The sequence below is a fragment of the Ailuropoda melanoleuca genome, chromosome 9 (genome assembly GCF_002007445.2).
Source record: "Ailuropoda melanoleuca isolate Jingjing chromosome 9, ASM200744v2, whole genome shotgun sequence".
Lineage (NCBI taxonomy): Eukaryota > Metazoa > Chordata > Mammalia > Carnivora > Ursidae > Ailuropoda > Ailuropoda melanoleuca.
In genome coordinates this window covers 97,844,017-97,865,761 of record NC_048226.1, presented here as the reverse complement: position 1 = coordinate 97,865,761, position 21,745 = coordinate 97,844,017, and the positions used below count along the sequence as shown (strand labels likewise).

The 21,745-nt window shown below is 38.1% G+C and overlaps 1 long non-coding RNA gene across 1 annotated transcript; it reads right to left on the bottom strand.

Moving 5' to 3' along the window:
* Positions 1 to 11,458: 11,458 nt before the first annotated feature.
* Positions 11,459 to 20,653, bottom strand: LOC109490634. The gene is made up of 3 exons (XR_002143990.1): positions 20,426 to 20,653; positions 17,021 to 17,160; positions 11,459 to 11,474 (listed from the first exon to the last, which is right to left on the bottom strand). It is a non-coding gene; the product is annotated as an uncharacterized LOC109490634 (long non-coding RNA).
* Between the last annotated feature and the right edge of the window lie 1,092 nt (positions 20,654 to 21,745).

Sequence of the window (21,745 nt, the reverse complement as noted above, 5' to 3'; positions counted from 1 at the left end):
TCGCCCAGGAGGCTGGCCTCTGTGCTCAGCTGCCTTGCCCTGCACTCCCACTGAGTTCATCCAGTTGGGAACGGTGCAGGGATGGGAGGGAGAGAGGGGAGGGACTCTAGGTATTTATTCACCCAGCCCCCTCCCACTCTGTGGAAATGCAGGCTCCTTTCAGTAAGCCTTATCTTGACAAGTTCCTGACAGCTCCCAACCTTGCCCCTTAAAGATGCTAAGGCTCCTGAACCTTGGGGTACAGCGCTATCTCTTGTGGTTTTTCTACACCTAGTTCATTCCTCTGCTGTATATTTCCTGTCAGGACCCTTCTTGATACAGGGTTTATTTTTTTAATTTAAATTCAATTAATTAATATATAACATATTATTAATTTCAGAGGTAGAGGTCAGTGATTCATCAGTCTTACATAATATGCAGTGTTCATTGCATCATGTGCCCCCCTTAATGCCCATCACTTAGTTACCCCATCCATCCATCCACTCCCCTCCAGCAACCCTCAGTTAGTTTCTTATGATTAAGAGTCTCTTATGGTTTGTCTCCCTCCCTGATTTCATCTTGTTTTATTTTTTCCTCTCTTCCCCTATGATCCTCTATTTTGTTTCTTAAATTCTGCATATCAGTTAGATCATATAATTGTCCTTCTCTGACTGACTTAGTTCACTTAGCATATAACGCTCCAGTTCTATCCACATCATTGTAAATGACAAGATTTCATTTTTTTCATAGCTGAGTAGTATTCCAGTATGTGTGTGTGTGTGTGTGTATCGATAGATAGATAGATAGATAGATAGATAGATAGATAGATAGATAGATATAGACAGATATCACATCTTCTTTATCCATTCATCTGTCCATGGACATCTGGGCTCTTTCCACTGTTTGGCTCTTGTGGACATCACTGCTATAAACACTGGGCTAGGTGCCCCTTCAGATCACTACATTTGTGTCTTTGGGGTAAATACCCAATAGTGCAATTGCTGGGTAATAGGATAGCTCTATTTTCAACTTTTTGAGGAACCTCCATACTGTTTTCTAGAATGGCTGCATGAGCTTGCATTCCCACCAATAGTGTAAGAGGGTTCCGCTTTCTCCGCAACCTTGCCAACATCTGTTGTTTCTTGACTTGTTACTTTAAGCCATTCTGACCCGTGTGAGGTGTTATCTCATTGTGGTTTTGATTTGTATTTCCCTGATGATAAGTGATGTGGAGCTTTTTTTCATATGTCTGTTGACCATTTGTACGTCTTCTTTGGAGAAATGTCTCCTGCCCATTTCTTGATTGTATTATTTGTTCTTTGGGTGTTGAGTTTGATAAGTTCTTTATAGATTTTGGATACTAGACTTTTATCCGATAAGACATTTGCAAATATCTCCTCCCGTTCTGTCAGTTGTCTTTTGGTTTTGTCCACTGTTTCCTTTGCTGTGCAAAAGCTTTTATCTTAATGAAATCCCAATTGTTCATTTTTGTTTCCCTTGCCTTTGGAGATCTGTCTAGCAAGAAGTTGCTGCGGCCAAGGTCACAGAGGTTTGCTGCCTGTGTTCTCTAGTATTTTGACAGAATCTTGTCTCACATTTAGCTCTTTCATCCATTCTGAGTCTATTTTTGTGTGTGGTGTAAGAAAGTGGTCCAGTTTCATTCTTCTGCATGAGGCTGTCCAATTTTTCCAGCACCATTTGTTGAAGAGACATCTTTTTTCCATTGGATATTCTTTCCTGCTTTGTCAAAGATTAGTTGACCATAGAATTGAGGGTCCATTTCTGGGTTCTCTATTCTGTTCCATTGATCTATGTGTCTGTTTTTGTGCCATTACCATACTGTCTTGATGATTACAGCTTTGTAATAAAGCTTAAAGCCTGGAATTGTGATATCACCACTTGTGGTTTTCTTTTTCAATATTCCTTTGTTATTCAGAGTATTTTCCTGGTTCCATACAGATTTTAGGATTATTTGTTCCAGCACTGTGAAAAAAGCTGATGGCATTTTCATAAGGATTGCACTGAATATATACATTGCTCTAGATAGCATAGACATCTTGACAATATTTGTTCTTCCTATCCATGAGCATGGAACTTTTTGCCATTTCTTTGTGTCTTCCTCAATTTCTTTCATGAGTGTTCTACAGTTTTCAGAGTACAGATCGTTTGCCTCTTTGGTTAGGTTTATTCTTAGGTATCTTATGTAAATGGTATCGACTCCTTAATTCCTCTTTCTTCTGTCTCATTGTTAGTGTTACTGATTTCTGTTCACTGATTTTATATCCTGCCACTTTGCTGAATTCCTGTATGAGTTCTAGCAATTTTGGAATGGAGTCTTTTGGGTTTTACACATAAACTATCATGTCATCTGTGAAGAGGGAGAGTTTGACTTCTTCTTTCCTGATTTGGATGACTTTATCTCTTTTTGTTTTCTCATTGCTGAGGCTAGGACTTCTAGTACTATATTGAACAACAACAGTGAGAGTGGACATCCCTGTCAGGTTCCTGACCTTAAGAGAAAAGTCCTCAGTTTTCCCCCCATTGAGAATGATATTTGTTATGGGCTTTTTATAGTAGGCTTTTATGATATTGAGGTATATTCCCTCTGTCCCTACACTATGAAGAGTTTTAATCAAGAAAGGATGCTGTAATTTGTCATATGCTTTTTCTGCATCTATTGAGAAGATCATATGGTTCTTGTCCTTTCTTTCATTAATGTAGTGTATCACACTGATTGATCTGCAGATGTTGAACCAAACTTGCAGCCCAGGAATAAATCCATTTAGTCGTGGTGAATATTCCTTTTAATGTACTGTTGGATCCTATTGGCTACTATCTTGGTGAGAATTTTGGCACCCATGTTCATCAGGGATATTAGTCTGTAATTCTCCTTTAATGGGGTCTTTGCCTGGTTTTGGGATCAAGATAATGGTGGTCTCATAGAAAGAGTTTGGAATTTTTCCTTCCATTTTTATTTTTTGAAATAGCTTCAGAAAAATAGGTATTAATATCTCTTTAAATGTTTGATAGAATTCCCCTGGGAAGCCATCTGGCCCTGGACTCTTGTCTGTTGGGAGATTTTTGATTATTGCTTCAGTTTCCTTTCTGGTTATAGATCTGCTCAGGTTTTCTATTTCTTCCTATTCCAGTTTTGGTAGTTTACACATCTCTAGGAATGCATCCATTTCTTACAGAGTGTGTAATTTGCTGGCATATAGTTGCTAATAATATGTTCTTATAATTATTTGTGTTTCTTCAGTGTCGATTGTGATCACTCCTCTTTCATTCATGATTTTATTTATTTGGGTCCTTTATCTTTTCTTTTTCATCAGTCTGGCCATGGGGTTATCAATCTTATTAATTCTTTCAAAGAACCAGCTTCTAGTTTCATTAATCTGTTCTACTATTCTTTTGCTTTCTATTTCATTGATTTCTGCTCTAATCTTTCTTATTTCTCTTCTCCTGCTGGGTTTAGGCTTTATTTGCTGTTCTTTTTCCGGCTCCTTCAGGTGTAAGTTTAGGTTGTGTATTTGAGACCTTTCTTGTTTTTTGAGAAAAGCTTGTATTGCTATATACTTCCCTCTTAGGACCACCTTTCTTGTATCCCAAAGGTTTTGAACAGTTGTATTTTCATTTTCATTTGTTTCCATGAATTTTTAAAATTCTTCTTTAATTTCCTGGTTGACCTATTCATTCTCTAGTAGGACACTCTTTACCCTCCATGTATTTGAGTTCTTTTCAAATTTCCTGCTGTGACTGAGTTCAAGTTTCAAATCATTGTGGTCTGAAAATATGCAGGGAATGATCCCAATCTTTTGGTACTGGTTGAGACCTGATCTGTGACCCGTATGTGATCCATTCTGGAGAATGTTCCATGTGCACTCCAGAAGAATGTGTATTCTGTTGCTTTAGGGTGAAATGCTCTGAATATATCTGTGAAGTTTATCTGGTCTGGTGTGTCATTCAAAGCCCTTGTTTCTTTGTTGATCTGCTTAGATGATCCGTTCATTGCAGTGAGTGGGGTGTTAAAGTCCCCTACTATCATTGTATTTCTATCAATGTGTTTCTTTAATTTTTGTTATTAATTGGTTTATATAATTGGCTGCTCCCATGTTAGGGGCATAAATATTTACAATTGTTAGATCTTCTCGTTAGATAGATCCTTTAATTATGGTATAGTGTCCTTCCTTGTCTCTTATTACAGTCCTTGGTTTAAAATCTATTTATCTGTTGTAAGGATTGCCAACTCAGCTTTCTTCTGATGTCCATTAGCATAATAAATGATTTTCCATTCCCTCACTTTAAATCTGGAGGTATCTTTGGGTCTAAAATGAGTCTCTTGCAGAAAGCATATTGACGGGTCCTGCTTTTTATCCCATCTGATATCCTGCATCTTTTGATTGGGGGCATTTAGCCCATTTACAATCAGAATGACTATTGAAAGATATGAATTTTGTGTCATTGTATTGCCTGAAAAGTCACTGTTTCTGTAGATTGTCTCTGTTCCTTTCTGGTCTTTGTTATTGTGGGGCTCTCTCTTCATTTTAAGGATCCCCTTTAATATTTCTTGCAGGGCTGGTTTAGTGATTCCAAATTCTTTTAGTTTCTGTTTGTCCTGGAAGCCTCTTATCTCTCCTTCTGGATAAAGTATTCCATCACCTAACTTATTCCTTGACAATATATCCCAGGCTAACCTAAGTACATGCAAGCCCATGTCTCAGGCTTTGCTTTCTAGGAAAAGCCAAAGATAAGACAGACCTGAATTTAAGAAGGAGCCAATCATGTGACAATGAAAGGGAGAGTCTTCTGGGAAGAGGAAATGACAAGTTCCTTGAGTCTTACTTTGACCATTACAGACCCAAACTTTCTCAACGTCTCACAATCATGCCAGAAAAGAATAATAAATTTTATGTCATGAAGGAACCCTGGGTACCGTTTGGTTCTATAGGACTCTTATTGCCATAGTAGGGGATTTTGACATTACTTTTAGTGTAATGGGAAAGTTTTGTGAGGCCTAGAGAGGGCTGATCAGATTAATACTGTGAAATTCAGGTTTCTGGGTGGAGAATAGGTGTAGTGGGACAGACATGGAAGCAGGAAGTCCAGTTTGGAGGCTGTGACAGGAGTTGTGGTCTCCAGGTCAAGACATAATAATGATACCATCTCTGAAACAAGGAGATGGGAATAGAGGGCAACCCTACAGATTAAAAGTCACTTAAACATTTCAAGCAACTCTAATTTGGATAGTCATTTAAATAAACTGTATCATACTGCATATATATCTATATATCTATATCTATACCTATCTATAGGTCTATCTAGCTATCTATAGACTCCTATTTATCTATACAAATATTTATGGAAAATGCAAACCCTGAATATATGACAATATTAAAAATGATTTTTGTTGTGTTCGAGGTGTCAAAATGACATTGTAATTATGTTTTACAAGAAAATTCCTTGTCTTTTAGAGAGACATAATGAAATTTTTAAGGATGGAATAATACAACATCTGAGATTTGATTCAAAATCAAGCATGAAGGAGAAAAGTGGGTGTGGGTATAGACAAAATAGTATTGGCCATTAACTGATAACTGCTGAAGGTGGACAATGAATAGATCTGGATTGATAGATCTACTTTGGTATCTGTTTAAACATCCCATAATAAAAACAGAGATAGGTGTGCATGCATGTGTGTGTCAGAGAGAAGAGTGGTGTGGTACAATGGGCTTGGACTATTTAGGTGGCTCTCGAGGTGACGACAACCAGTGGTTAGAATCTAGGATATTTTAGAGGTAGAGTGAACAGGACTAGCTGATGGCTGTCTGAGTCCCTGAGATTTTAGGACACTGGTTTTATTCTGTACTCAGTGCTGAGCCACTGGAGGCTTTTTGATCAAGAGGTTTCAATGATCAGTCGTGCTTTGGGACTCCAGCTGACAGCACGGGATTAAAGCCAAGAGCACTGGCACTTTTTCAATATGGGATGGGACCTCTGAGATGTACTAGGCTTTTATTCTAAAAGTGTGTTTTGATCCCAGTGGGCATGGAGCGTGTCCACCTCCGTATTCAGCAGTGCCCATCATGTAATGTCTGTGATCGGCAATCAAGCACAGGATGAGGAATCCAGCCTCGTGAATGGATTAATGTGTTAAAATTGTCAACAGCTGGGAAAGCCATGACCCATCCAGGCATTGCTAAACAAATGCACACCCCACATGCCTGTGTTTCCACTTAAGGCCCAGCATAATCCACTTTTCACACTCATTTACCCAAAGGATATAAAATGTTCCAGACTTCAAAATGCTTCACTAAACAGTGTTGAGTATCGACCTTCTGTATTTGTTTAGTTTTGGAGCAAGTTAGGCTGTGCTCCAGATAGAAATTCTAGGCTCCTGGAAGCTGAGACATTTCTTTCATTTTCTTGTTTATTTCTCATTGCTTCTTTTAGGTGCATCCACAACAGACTTTACTTGTACCTTCTAGAGCATACAATATAGATGATGAGTTTAAAAGTACACTTTACAGAAATCTACCTGCATTCCTTTGCACGAGACACCTGGTTCTGAGGTGCCCTCACCTGCACCATCCAAGTCAAAAATTTCCTCCTCCATGAAAATTATCCTCCATCTCTAGGAACATCTCATATCTCATTTTGGATTTCTACCACAGTCATGCAGGCTTCTAAATTAGTTCTTTCAATAACCTTCAAATATAGCTTTAGGCATACTTGTCTTTCTCTACACCCACGTTATAAAAACCTCTAGGACATGTAATTAAATATACTAGTTAGAAGTTTGCTCTCTGGAATGAGATAGTTAGAGGTCAAAAATTCAGCTCTGCCACTAATAGTTGGTGCACCTTTCTAAAGACTTAGCCTGCTCATTTCTAACATGGAGATAATAGGATTTTTTCCTAGACCATATGATACAAAGCATGTAAAGTTGTTATCTTGGAATCTGGCATAGGTGGTGAGTAGCCAATAAATGTTAGCTATCCTTATCAATATTATTTTAAGCCCACATCACAAAGTCACACATGAGGGCCAGCTATCTGTATAAGTTGAAATACATCAGTTAAAAAGAAAAAGAAAAAACAATATCTACTTTAAACTCTTATGTGAAAAAGAGTCACAGGGAATATGGATAAAATGCAGATTCATTGGCATTTCTTGCAAGTTTGCAGTTGATGGCTATGGTACATACACTGAGCGGCAAGAGTCTAGATTTTTGGCATCGTGGAAAATCATTTTAAATACAAAGCAAAGTAGCTTTGGGAGGAATAGAGTTTGTGATTTTTATTATATGCAGGCATTTTGTTAGGAAGTACAAAAACATCAATTTTGTGTATAGCCTCTATTTATCCTGTTTCTACCAGGACACAGAAGAGCTACTATTGAAGTTAGGGATTATTATTTCTCTGACATAAGGAGGGGAGGCACAAAGGCAGAAAAATCCAGGGGAGGTTCACATGAATTCTAGGGAAAATCAGCTGAGAATGCACAATACCAGCACGAGTTGTGGCAACTTGGGCCATACATTATCCTTCAGAACCTGTCTTTTTCAATCTGTAAAATGTGATCAGCAACGGCTTTGTAATGCTACAATGAGATGATGCCTCTGAAATGTACCAGCACTGTTCCTACAAATAGGACTTGGTTAACAGATGTTAGTTTCCAACCCTGTCTCCTTATCTATCCTCCCCACATCCCACTGCAGCGTGTGAAGAATTTTGCCACAGCCCCAAACACCCCCAGTTAATAAGGCAGTTCATTAAGTGGGATGTGGGTAATGGGCAGAAAGGGAAGGTCACTAAGTGCATTCCTAACACTTACAGTGGCCTTGCCAACTGCCAGATGCTGAAGTTACAAACCCCTATCCTTGCCCTCCAGTTGTCTACTGTGGGGTCTGCTTGTCATTCCTGTATCCCAACTAGGCCAGGTGCTGTAGCACTTGGGAGCGGACCCTCTGCTAGTCCTGAAAGGACCATAGCTGCCTATGCTTTCTCTTCTGTCATATCAGATTCCAGTGTGACCTCCAAAAAAAAGGCAGGGAAATTGGAGGTCTCTTGTCTAACTTGCAATATTTTCTCTCTTGTGGCTCACAAAATCATTCAATTTTTCATTCTTTTATAAAATCAATGCATATTTATAATGGAAAAGCAGATGTGGAAGGTAAACATTACCAATAATCCAAACACTTGGACATGTGGAAGTGTATGTGTGTGTACATATATGTGTATATGGGTGTGATCTCTCAACCTAAGAATATAGAGTCCCATCTTAACTATTTGCACACTTCATACAGAAAGAAGTCCCTTGTCATTTAAGAATGTGGACTTTGGGGGTGCCTTGGTGTCTCAGTCAGTTAAGCATCCAACTCTTGGTTTCAGCTCAGGTCACGAGCTCAGGGTCATAAGATGAAGCCCCGGGTCAGGCTCTGCACTCAGCTGGGTGTCTGCTTGAGATTCCCTCTCTTCCTCCCAGTCTGCCCCTCCTGCTTGTGCTCTTTCTCACTCTCTCTCTAGAATAAATAAATAAATCTTTCAAAAAACAAAGGAATGTGGACTTTGAAGTCAGGCAGATCTTCTTACTTTCTGCCTGTGTTAACTTTAAGCAGTTACTTAATATATCTGAGCCATACTTTTGAAGATTAAAAAATACATTAAGTTGTTTTATACAAGTAATTGCACATATACAATTTGAATAAATGTTAAATATTATTATTTTATTGACTACTCTTCTGTGAGTATATAGGCATATTACTAAGGATCCTTTAAGTATCATTTTTATTGGCCTTATAATATTCTAATCTGAGGATGTATCTGGCCCATAGCATACCACAAACAATTATAGAATAAGTGAATGAGCAATAATTTACTTAAAAATCAATATTTAAAAAGCTTTGCTAGTTTTGTAGCTGAAAATATTTCATTGTTTTAAATTCTACTCTGGAATTATTTTTCTTTTTTTCAGTTGTCTGCCCGTGTCCATTGGTCATTTTTATTGTAGACTTAATATTCTATCATGATGTATATACATTTTATATATTAATTTTTTAAAATTCCTGCAAATATTTACCAATTATTATTAGTAGTAGCTGTATTGTTAGTTTACACTCTCTCTTATTAGTGGCAAGTCTATAGGACATAGGACAGAGAAAACCTACAATAAAGGTATCGAACCATTTTTCCTAAGTGCAACTTGGTTTAGTCTTATATATCTGGGATCTCTCTTCTCTTAGGGTGATGTTCTTCCTCTAAATCTCTGTTGCTTGGCATAAAAAAGGCACTGAGTGGGAATTCCCAGACATGTCTCTATATGGCAGTTATTTCCCCTTCTTTGTAGAAGAGAATATTTTGTATGTTGCTTGGAAGGAGGTTGGTAAAAGCATGTCTGGACTAGAAATAGCATCCTGAATGACAATCACTCTATTATTAATGAATTTCCTGTTAATTATATTTGTGTCACAAATTCTCATATTTAGGTCTGGTGTCATCATATCTCTAGAACTATGCAGTATCATCATCTTTTAAACAAAATATGTGATTCCATGAGGGACACTGTATTTATGATTTTAGTTCATGTGGAATAGTAGAATCCTGCCAAACCAACTCTAAGGCAATCATTTCGATGCAGACCGATGCCCTGGTCGGTTTTCACACAGCAAAGGCAAAAGCTACAGCCATGGTTGGTGGCCGATTCCTTTCTCATTTCAGAATCACATGGTTTTTCTCTCCAGTCTTTTGGATTGATGAAAATACATCAAGAAGTTTTTAAGAAGAGGAAAAGGGGAGTGAAGAAAAGACTTACACACAAAGAGCAGGAAATTGTTAGGATGACAAAGGAAACAAATGAAATCAATTTGGCCATATCGGAAGCCCATAATAAATACAGAAAAAGAATTACATGTCATGGTGGGAGTAAAACAAAGTAAGAACTCAAAAGAAATAAATACCTCAGTGAACTTTTATTTTTCCCTTTCTGTTCAACTGAATGCTTTGTGATTCATTCCCACTGAACATGTGTGCCCTAGTAGTGGCCATATATAAAAGCTGGCATTCCTGATGTTCACATGTCTTCACTTTTCCAAGTCAGTCAGCTCTGGAAGCTTTGTTCACTCCTTCAGGCCATCAGAGAAACTCAACTACAGGAATGTCCAGCATAGTTTTCAGAAGCTTATATTCTGTGTTGTGGACGCCATGGAGTCTGTGCACACTGATTTTGTGGTCCGAATCAGAAATGTAGCACGGACAGAACTCTGCCTTTGGAACGTGGGGATCTGGAATTTGGAATTTAGATCCGTGATTTACTAATTGTGTGACCCTCAAGGCATCTCTTCAATTCTTTGATCAGTTTCCTGAGTTTTATAAGAGAGGAGGAATGCTTAACTCTTCTAGAGGACTAAAAGGATTAAACGAAATAATGTATGTTAGCATTCTGATTTCTTAAATACAAATTCTTTTATGAGTTTTATGATTAACATATTGAAATTATATATGTATAATATATGAATAAATTATAAAGAACACATATTAATTATACATCCATAATTTTATATCTGTCTATATCTGTATATATCTGAAACTTGCTGGATTCCATTGAATTTAATCAGCTTTTAATTATTGATTTCCTACAAGTCATTAAACAAACTGCATGTAAGTGGAGATACAGTTTAGATTACAACCTGCATGCCATACATCCTTGAGTCCCATGCTGTCTATCAGAGCATTTGCCGTCTGCAAAGATTCACATAGTTTGCTGGAAGAATATTCAGTCCATGACTGAATGTAATAGTTCGCAGGGCCTGCCTGAGAGAGAAAGGTACCTGCTTGCAAATTAATATAAATATTCAACTAGTCTATGAGCTAATTTTTTCCACATTTAGAGAGCGTATTCCTCTCACCACTTACAAGTAAAATGCTATCTGATTGTAATTAACAATTTCAAAATGGAATTCTAATTGACCCTTTGTGTAGCTGAAATAACATGCTTGCAATGGAAAAAAAAATAGCCAAGAAAGAACAAAAAGTACTGCTTTTATGTTCAAACAAAATTCTCAATGATGATACCAAATTAGTATAAAGGCTTACATTTATCCAGGAATCTTGATCTTAAGGAGAACAAAATCTTATTTATTTAGGAATAGTAGAGAATAAATAGAAATTGATAAAAATTCTTATTTGGTTTAGGGTTAGTCTCAAATAGTTCTCAGGTTGAGAAAAACAGGACATGTTTCTATTTCTTTAAATATTCTAAAAAATGCTGAATAGGCCATGTTGTTTTGTTTCAGAAATGGATTAAATGTGAATATGAGAGAAAAAAGAAACATTTGGAGTCTGCATATACAAAACAAATAAAAATTCCCCTAAGGAAATTTTAATTAAGCTACACAGACTCAGATAAAGAGGAAGAAAAACAGGGAACACCATAAAGCATTACCTCTAAGCCGTCATCAATAACACAAAAACGTCTCCTCAAGTCCACACCTTAGAAAGCTAGTCAGATGAGGAAATAACAAAAAATGGATGGGAAGAAGGTAATATCGGTGAGATTTTTCATACTCAGCTTATAATACATTAATGTGTACTTACATTTCCAAAAGAAGAAAGTAGAAAATAAAAGCTTACATGTGTCTGCTTAGGAAACTCAGCTTTAATTACCATATGTCAGAAGCTATTTAACCATGAAATGCATTACAAAGAGGTTTGGAAAGTTAAAAATTCCTAGACCAATACAAATATTTATCTTTTATTGTACTTGAGAAAGAACTCTGAAGAAATTAGTAGAAAAATAAATCAGAACTTCTATTCCTATTGACAAAATGTCCTTCTGAACCTGACTAAAAGTTCCAAAACTACTTTTCTTATGCTGAATACAAAGATCATCACTTATACCTTTCAACAGACAGTGCCTTGTTTTGCTTTGTTTTGTTTTTCTTAAGAAGTGCAGGTATTGCTACTTTTCCTAAAACAGGAAATCATTCAACCAACATTTACCTTTAATTACATGTTTTGGGGTCCTTAGAAACATACAACCCAGGAGGCATAATAAAATATGAATAAAGAGCTTATTCTTCCTTTTTCTGTACTCGAATAGAGATTGGGTGTTCATCCATTAAAAAATTTTATATTAAATGGCATCATTTGCTTACACCAATTGTTGACTCACAAAAATGCTCATCAGATGATTGTTGTGTAAATGGTTCAAATTTTTTAAAAAGCCAGATTGAAACATAGTACTGGGAAGATAGATCTCACTGTCTTCAAGTACATTTATGTTTTGATGCCCAGATGTGTTGCACCACAGTGGGATAGAAAATTTTCGTTGTCGTAGGTATTATCTATTTTTATCAAAAAATATGTATTAACCAAGTATAAGTTTCAATATTAATGTGTTTTGATTTGTCAAATCATGTAGGCTTATGGAGTTATGCAAAAATCGTGTTTGTCTAACTCCACCTCTTTGTGCCAGTGCTAGAGTTTGGTGGGGCTTTCATCAGAGGTCATGGCATTTCATTTATGAATCTCCAGTTGTGAGAAAAAATGTTTGACACAGGCTATATATTCAATAAAATGTCTTAAATTGAATTAAGATTGTGTTCATGGTCATCTTTCAGTCTTCCTTATCTTAAGAGGAAATGTTATATTCAGAAGGGAATTTCTGAAGTTGTTTTAACACAACTATTTTACAAATACCACTAGGGTTTCTTCATTAACAACGTGTGTGATTTGCGTAGTTCAGAAAATAGGTCTTGACCTCCGTTTCTCCATCAGTAAATTAAGAGAATTAGAAGTGCTGACTGTAAAGTGCTCTCTTGCTTTAAACTTCGATGGTCTTGAGGACAATGGGGAAATATTTAGGACGTGGATATATTGCTAGGTCTTGACAGCACCTAGACTGACAATCAAGAAAGTAATAGGTTTCTGCAAAATTGCTTTCCCAACAAGAAGGCCAGCTATGGAGCAGACAGGTGTGACATACAGGAGGTCTTTTCAAAACAGATTCTTCGTAGCCCTCAGTGCTGCTCTGAGCTAAGCTACGCCTTCAGGAAGGGTGCAGTCTCAACTACAACAGCCTGCTTCTTGCACGGAGCTCAAGTTCCGGAGAGGCTGCAGTCAGCCAGCAAGCCAACTCCCTGGATTCACCACGTCTTTTCAGGAACACGCTCCCCTGCTAATTATTAGAAGACAGCCATGCAAAGAGGCTTGGAGCAGGTTACAGATGCTTCAGAGCCAGTGTGCTGGTTACTAAGACTTTGTGGCAGAAACCATTCTTCGGAGAGCTGGATTAGGGTCTCAGTATCTAGAATTTATATCCTGCATCATCAATTTATTAGATGTGTGACTTTGGACAAGTGATTTCCTCTCTGGACATCATTGCATTTGTCCCTCAAATGAGGAAGATTTCAGATGTACAGATCAAAAATTATAGTGGATGCAAAAGCTCTTTGCATAATCCAGTTTGACGTCATATCATCTCTCATAAACACACACGCACATGCGCACAATTACTCACAGGATACTGTCAAGTTTTTTTCCGTCTTTCCCTCCTGATGTTCTGGTACATACAGACTATGCCTTATGAAAGAATCCTCGATAACACAGGTTTTCTTTTCTACTCTCACTTGTTTCCTTGTTCTTAGGTATGCAACTTCCCGGGGGTGGGGCCATGACTTAGAGGCCTTCTACTCCCCTAAGCACCACTGCACTCACAGGGTATCAGGCACCAGTCCCCCAAATACCCTCCATTCTGCCCTGCTTGTGGGAATCCACTCGCGGCTCTGTTGAAGTTACTGTCCCAGCGATACTCTCCTTTGTTCTTGCTTTTTTTGGGGGGCGCGTTCACTGTTCTCCAGCTATACGTGTATGTATATATACATAGATGTACATAAAATAGTAAGATATTTAAGATGTATATGATGACTTGATATACCATGAAAGGATTTTCCCTGTGAGTTAATTGAATTAACATATCCATCACCTCACATACTTATGGATTGTCTTGTTTTATTTTGGTGAGAACACTTAAGTTCTACTCTCTCAACAGATTTCAATGCTACAGTATTGCCTCATCCCCTACACCATTAATCTTAAAAGACATTTGCCATCTCCAGGTTCCACTTTACCCATCTTCTCCTTCTTGGGGATTTATTTCCTTTGTATCATATGCTAATAATCTGCTTAATTGTGACGCCATATATTCAGTGAGCAGTGACACTTGTTAGAAAAAAAAAATGTGTGAAACACTGAAAAAACAGAAGGGAAAATTGTCATGGGTCTTGTCCTTATCCCTGCCTCGTGTATTACAAACTGATAAAGCAGATAAGACATGCAATAAACAACTGTAATTCAAGGTTAAAATTTAAAATAGTGTCAATTTCATTGGCATGTAATTATTTTTAGATGCTAAAGAGAGGGACCTCATAGAAAAGATTTGGGAGGCAGTACAGGGGTTCTAATTCTTCTCCTATGTTTCCCACTGTGGCTACTCTCAGTACATCCTCTACCTTGACCGACCTTTCTTGGCTTCCCAGGAAGTACCCTCGTTCCACAGAAAGCTCATCATGCCCGCCTCTTCCATTGCCCACATGAGGGGATGACTCACCAGGGATGCTGCATTGCTAGAACAGCATCCTAAACTCTTCTTAGATATTTCTATACCGTTTCCTAGACTTCCCCCCCCACCCCCCCAACAGGCTGGTTGCCAAACACTCTTTTGTTTGGGCATGTTCCAAACCCAAATCATTTTACAGCCCCCACCTCATGCTACTTCCTTATCTGTTTGGATTAATTGTACCAGAAATAGGGGTGTTGCCTTAGACCTCTCCTATTTAATCCCAATTATAACCAGTCAGTAGGTCCTATTAACTTTTTTCTATTTAATATAATTCTTCCCTGTCTCTTATCCATCCCTGTTACAACAGTTTTACCTCAGAATGCTCACCGTTTCTCTGGATCTTTGGGATACCCCATAGCTCTTCTCCTTGCCTCAGTTCTCATTGTTCTGGAGTCCATGTCCCATACTGATGGGAGACCGCTATTGCTGAACTGCAAATCTAATCATATAATTCCAATGCTTAGTATTATCAGTGGCTCCCATTGCTTTCAGAATCAAACTCATCAGCAAAGCATATAGTCTCCACTGTTTCAGCTACCACTGATCCCTGGAAAACATATGGAAATTTCTAAAGCTCCAGTGTCTTCAAATGATGGGAGTATTTAAGTTCTCAGTGGGTTTACGTGGTTCCTTTCGTCTGAGCTCTCATAACTCCTCCATTCACATAATGAACTCAATGATTTCCTCCAATACACAACACCAAAGTTTTCGTGAAAGCTTCACCCTGTCTCCAAGCAATGTTTTGGCACTCAAACATTCTCATTTACATATCCATGTATCCATGTTTGAAGTGAAGATATTAATACAAAAATTTTTAATATATGTTTCATCAACGAGGCTATTCTATGACAAGAAAACCTTACTCCCTTTTGATTCTCTAGCACTGAGCACGATACCTAGAATTTGGTGGGGGCTAAAAGATTTGTTGGCTGCTACTATGAATTGATGAAATGAATACAAGAGATGGGAACTCCAGACCAAAAAAGCATGATTGAAAACACAACCAGATTGTTTCAGGTAGGAAGAGGGAAACTGTCTTCTAGGATCTTTAAGAGAAAACAATCATATCATGTTTATTTTGATCATCGATGCCATATTCACAGACCTAAAAACAATAAATGCTACTTTATTTTTTTATATTTAAAAATACCAACTTATTATTCTACTAAATGAGTGGAGTTGAAATTTGGAAGAATTCCTAAGAAGATGTTATGCATTGCCTTTTATCATCAACTAAACTATTATGTTACTCAACATTGTGTTAATTTTAGAGCCTGGTAATGCAGAACCATATACTTGCTTTGAACCAAATTAAATTATTCCATGAATATATTTGTTAGAACTGCCCCCATGTTTAAAGGGAGTTGAATAAATAACAAAACAAACAAACAAAAACTTAAAGTAAGTGGGATCTCGTGAAAGCCTGGCTAGTGTCTCTCAATTTATAGCTCTGTGTGTAAAGAGGACTCTAACTAATATTGAAGCTAATGAAATGCTCGAGGCCAACAGGTTAAGGTTCTGCAGTTAATTTACTCTGCTAATTAAGCTTATTCTTCTAAACCGATAGCAATTTAATAAGACTGCAAGCATCACTGAATTATTTGCCCTTGCTACTGCAGCGTCTCACCAATAACCCCTGATTCCCAACCCTCAGGTGAAATATTACCTTCCCGAACCTCCTGGATATGGCCATAACTACAAGGTAGAAAATGGACAATGCAGAGCATCTCAGTTGCCTCTCCTGATGTGCTTGTGGTAGCCAATGCAAACTTACATAATATGAAAATTTTTATCATCATTTTGCACTTACAAGAACACTGCCTCCTAGGACAGCATTATAAGCAGTATTTCTCCTCAGAACTAGGGACCAGAGAGGTGTGACATGCAGAGGGCAGAAGGAAGGGTAACTGATCATTTATTTGTCTAAATTCATGATGAATGCATATTCACATGACGGGCCTCAATAAAGGTTTGTGAAAGAACTAAATAAAATTGGTGGACAAATTAATCAATCGTGGGATAATTATTTGAAATATTATGAATAATAATACCCACCATTATTGTACAAAGATCTGTGCCACGAATTTTATGTAAGTTATTGAATCCATGCTATGAATGTGAAGCTTATAGTGTATATTACTTTAATTTTACATTATTTTAATATTTGTATTTTCACATATGTTTACTTTCTAGTTAGGATCTGAACTCAGGACTGAAAGGTATCTTTCCATTTTAGCCTCTATCTAGACCCACAGAATTATTAAAGCAATGGCACTTATTTATTTCTACCTTTATGTTAAGTGAATGACTTTAAGGTTTATTATTTTGTCTAGTTTTCAACAAAACTGTAAAAAAAAAGTTATTGTTGGAGTATGATGTAAAAGAGTAAACTGAGACTCAGAGACATTCAATGTCTTAGACTCACACAAATACAGGGATCACCGGGACTTGGCTTCAGGTCTCCTAAATCCATGTTTGCTGCTGACTGCACAGCCCAAAAAGTGGAAGCCCAGGGAACTCAGCTGCAGGTGATAGTGGGATACGTAAAACGCAAAGACAGCAACACTAAGCAAGAAGACACAAATGTAGGGCCAGATGTTACATACGGGCAAGTTGTTGGTTGTCTTTTTTTTTTCTTTTTGTCATAATTACTTCTTTAAAAAGAGAAAATCAAAGACCCACCTGTAAATAAACCTGAATTTACACGTCAAATTAGAGCAACTTAAAAACCCCATCAGGAAAGAACTTTACAGATCTGAAATATCTGCTTCCTTGCTCACGGGGCAGCCAGCAGCTTCAGTGGCCTAACCGCTGCCCATGTCAGAATGCCACGTGCCCTTCAGTGTTTTAGGATCTCCGCCTAGATGAAACAACTACTTGTATTACCGACCTGGCCCTTACACAACTTCAATTTGGTGACACCAATCTAAAATCTGCTGAGCCATATCATGGGGTCAATGTCCTGGGAGCATGAAAAACTGATCTAATGCCTGCGTTGAAAAACAGCTGTAGTGATTCACCCTTCAACATATGTGAGGACTTGGCTCTGCACAGTGTGTGATTTGAATTTCTCCATTACTGATGACTTAATTTTTTTGAACAGTGAATAGATAAGCTCCTTTATTCCTATATTTGCTTATAAAGCCCCAACTGCCTTGTCCACCCATTTTTGCTCAAGACCTTGGACATTTTTTTCTCCATTTTCCAAGACTGATTATCACCATTTTGTGACACTTTTGATCTTTGCCTCTCATGAGGCAGAGCCTATGACAAAGACTTTTGTGCAAGTAGTTTATTTAGGAAGTAATCCCAGAGAGCAGGAGCCCACTGACTAATGTATAATGAGATGGTCACTGCTATTATCTGAGAAACTTGGTTTGAGCAACATCTTCTGAGTAACATATGGAGCTTCTCCCCAAATGTTCTGTCCAGCAAATGACAGGGAGAGGCTTTTACTGTCTCCTGAGACCAACCACAAGGACTGCTTCTGGATCCATTCACATCTCCATATGTTTTGGCTATGGGTGCTTGAATGTCAAGACTTTGGCACTGATGTCCAATGCTGTGATGGCAGAGGAGACCCAGGAGGTGAGCCAGAGATTCGAAGCATGGGCTGCAGGCTGAACAGGGCCCATGCAATGTGGTTCAAAGCCTGTACAGAGCCATTTGCTTTGGTCATAGATGGAACAACTGTGAGGCCCGGATGAGGATGTGGGCGATACACAAGAGGTACCCCTCGTTCTGCTCATGTGTGCCCTACTTTTACTCTACTATTTCACTGAGTCGTCCAGGTGGTGATAGCAGGAAATCTGTAAAAAGACTTAATACAGGCAGGCTAATGAAACAAGCTACCATCTCCACTGATGAAGGCTATAATTAAATTCATTATCTTGCTGCTATAACCCACTTTATATTTCTTTCACCTTTCAGCTTCTCTAGGTTATGTGCCTGATGGCTGAGCCATCCCGATGGATCTAATATCTTGGTTGCCTTGCTCTTGCTGGTCATGATTGCAGCAACTGCTCATGCACCATTTGTCAACAAAGAACACCTCTCGGCTACAGACAGACGCCTCTGTGGCATCACGGTGTAGCTCACTTCTGCCCTTGTTTTCAATTACCCACTTCAGGATAATACTTTATCAGTTGTCTCACAGGTCCAAGGAACCCCAAATGACCTGATACTAGAGTGTAGCCCCAAATGTAGTGGAACCCTTGTGTCCTTTCATGGAAATTCATCCACCAGAACAAAAATTTCTAAACCAACAGAGCCTAAGATTATGGCATAGAAGAGCAGACTTCAGCTGGTCACTGAAAAGTGCAGAGGGGGCAGACTAATGTTATTTTGGCCCTTTGGGAACCCATCCATCCATTCCACCTGTGAGGGAGACAGTGTTCTACGCCAGCAATTGGTTTGCTGTATGTACTCCATCTTGCAGGACAGATCCCACTTCTGCAAGAGGTAATTCCCAGGCTGATGTTTAGCTAAGGCTTTCAAAATTCATTCCACCATTATTAATTGAAAGTTAGGTTCTATTTTAACCACATTTTCTTCCTGTGACTGCAGAAGATAAGAATCTTTTTATATGAAAATGATCTTTAAACGGTACTTAATAAACCATGTGGTTTTACAGAGCGTACTAAGATGACACTTGTTTGACCTCAACCTGTCATTTCCTCTTTGCAAGTCTTCCAAAACAGCACATCCAAGCTGGACAACCTCAAAGCCCAATGATTATCATTGCCGTATATAGTTCAAAGGATGCAGAGACCACAAAACCAACTCTTCTCCCTTCCACCTGGAACCCATCCTAATTCTGCCACAATTGAGAGTCTTCATAATTGTGATGTGAAAATGTGCAAGCAAGGTTATCACTATCCTACTTATTAAAACAATACGCTCTTGACTGTCATCTCACTGGTGATTGATCTATTTGCAGGATCTCCCTTGGAGATAGGCTTTCTGGGTTGACTCCTAGGACCGATTGCCTTAACTCCGATTCCCTCTGAAAGCAGAGCCTGAGATATATATATATATATACATATATATATATATATAGATAGATAGATAGATAGATAGATAGATAGATAGGTGTAGTTTCCATCTGAGAGTAGATCCCAGAGAACAGGAGGGAGGTGCTTTGTCCAACAATGTATCTAACTGCTCCTGACTCCCTTTGTTTGGGGAGTGTTAACTGCCCTGAGCTCTGGTTGTTTGTGCATGTATATCTGAGCAGGATTCACCCTACTTCCCAAGCTATGGTATCAGAGACACTCCAGGGCAGAAAGTTGGAAGAACACGTTGTAAGCTTGAAAAGGGAAGCTCTTTGTGAGAAGTGAGCCAACCCAGCGTGGAGCTGTGTGCCACAGCCCCAGCCCACCTAGAACCAGAGTTGAGACCAAGACAACATAGGCAGATTCAAAAGAGGAAACAAATACCTCTTCTTTAGCAGAGAGTGAGACACTCTTCTCTGTGAATGGCCAGAGGACGCTATCACATACTTTGATAATGGACTATTTTTTTAAGCTGGACCCTGAGCTCTTGAGAACAAATACTAAATCTTACTATTATTATTTTTTTTTGGTATTCTAGTGTGCCTTGACACCTATTAAATACATTGTCCATATTTTCAGAATGAATACATAAAAGATTAAAAATTATACACGGAATGCATCTTTAAATTTGTTGATTACTCTCCAAAAATTTGCTCTTGCATTGTGTACTTTAATTATTCTAGTCTTTCTAAGGGGTCATGTTTTATCAGACCCATTTTTATAGATGTAGAAACTATTTGAAATATCTCCAAGATCATTAAAGATTATCTACATACGTGGTAAGTAAATGGGCGTTCCCTTGAAATAGCAGACATGACTTCAACGCGAGCAAGCAAATTAAGTACAAATCACTTGCTGTTGGATCTTTTTTGCGGAACAAGCTTGATTGAGAAGAGGCTGAGGTTTTAAAGTGCAGTAAAGTTTGTCAGAGAAGAAAGTCTATAGACATGGAATCCAGGACACTAAAAGTACATTTTCCCTCTTTCAATGATGTTCAAAGCTCATATCAGATGTTAAAACTCTATTTCTCCAGGCTCAGGGAACAATGGTAACAATTCATTCTCTGCTTGACCCCAAATTCCAGTTGCCATAACAACTTGAGACAGTTCTATAAATGAAGATGTGTTTATTGTACAATTTTGCATTGAGAGAAAAAGAGAGAAAGGAAGGTATACCCAAATATACATTTTTCCTCTGTGTACCATCTGTAATGTTGAATTCTTTTAAGATTTCTTTAATTAGCCTACATGTAAATACACTTGCCTTGAAGTATATTGACTCTAATTGCACTTCAATTTGAAATGGTTTTCTGCTTTTCTAATGGTATAGAAAGGGCTTATATAGCTATCCCAGGCAAGTATAGTGGAGATATTTCTGCCTGAAATGAGCTGACTAATAACCTCAACTCACTCATTCATTGTCACAGTAGAGACCTAGCTAGAAGGAGAATCATAACAAAGGCAACAGAGAGCCAAGAAGAAAGAGCTATAAAATCACACAGGGATCGAGACTGGCAGGATGAGACAGGCTCCTGACTAGGGAAACAAAAGAGCTAAGAACCAAAGAGATGATGTCATTTTCCCCCCTTTTCGGTAAATAAGAAAGACAGAGACATTTCCTTAGGCCAAGCTCTTTGGAATGCTTTAACCATCCAGAAAAATCGCATTAGGATCGAGTGGTCAAGACAGTCACTATGGTAATTAACCAAGATAAGACAACAATTTATAAACAAGTTACAAAAGACCTGCTTCTTCTGTCCAGTTGGGGTTCTGATATTCTGCATGATTACTATTACCGGTTTTCACAGCTATGTAGTACTCGACAGTTTACAAAACAGCTGTACATACATTGCCTCTTTGGGTTTTCACAACAGCCCCGATTTAGAAGCAAGGAAACAGGCTGGGGAATGTGAGATAGCAAAGTTACTAAGCAGAGGAAAGGATTGCAGGACCTCGGACCTATGCTTCCCTGAGGCTTAGTTGCTTAATACGTAAAATTAAATGATGAAATCTAGCTCAGAAAGCTTATTGTGAAGATGAATGTATTTCATATATTGGAATGTGCTGTATGACGCAAGGCTTTATTTTTAGATTAGA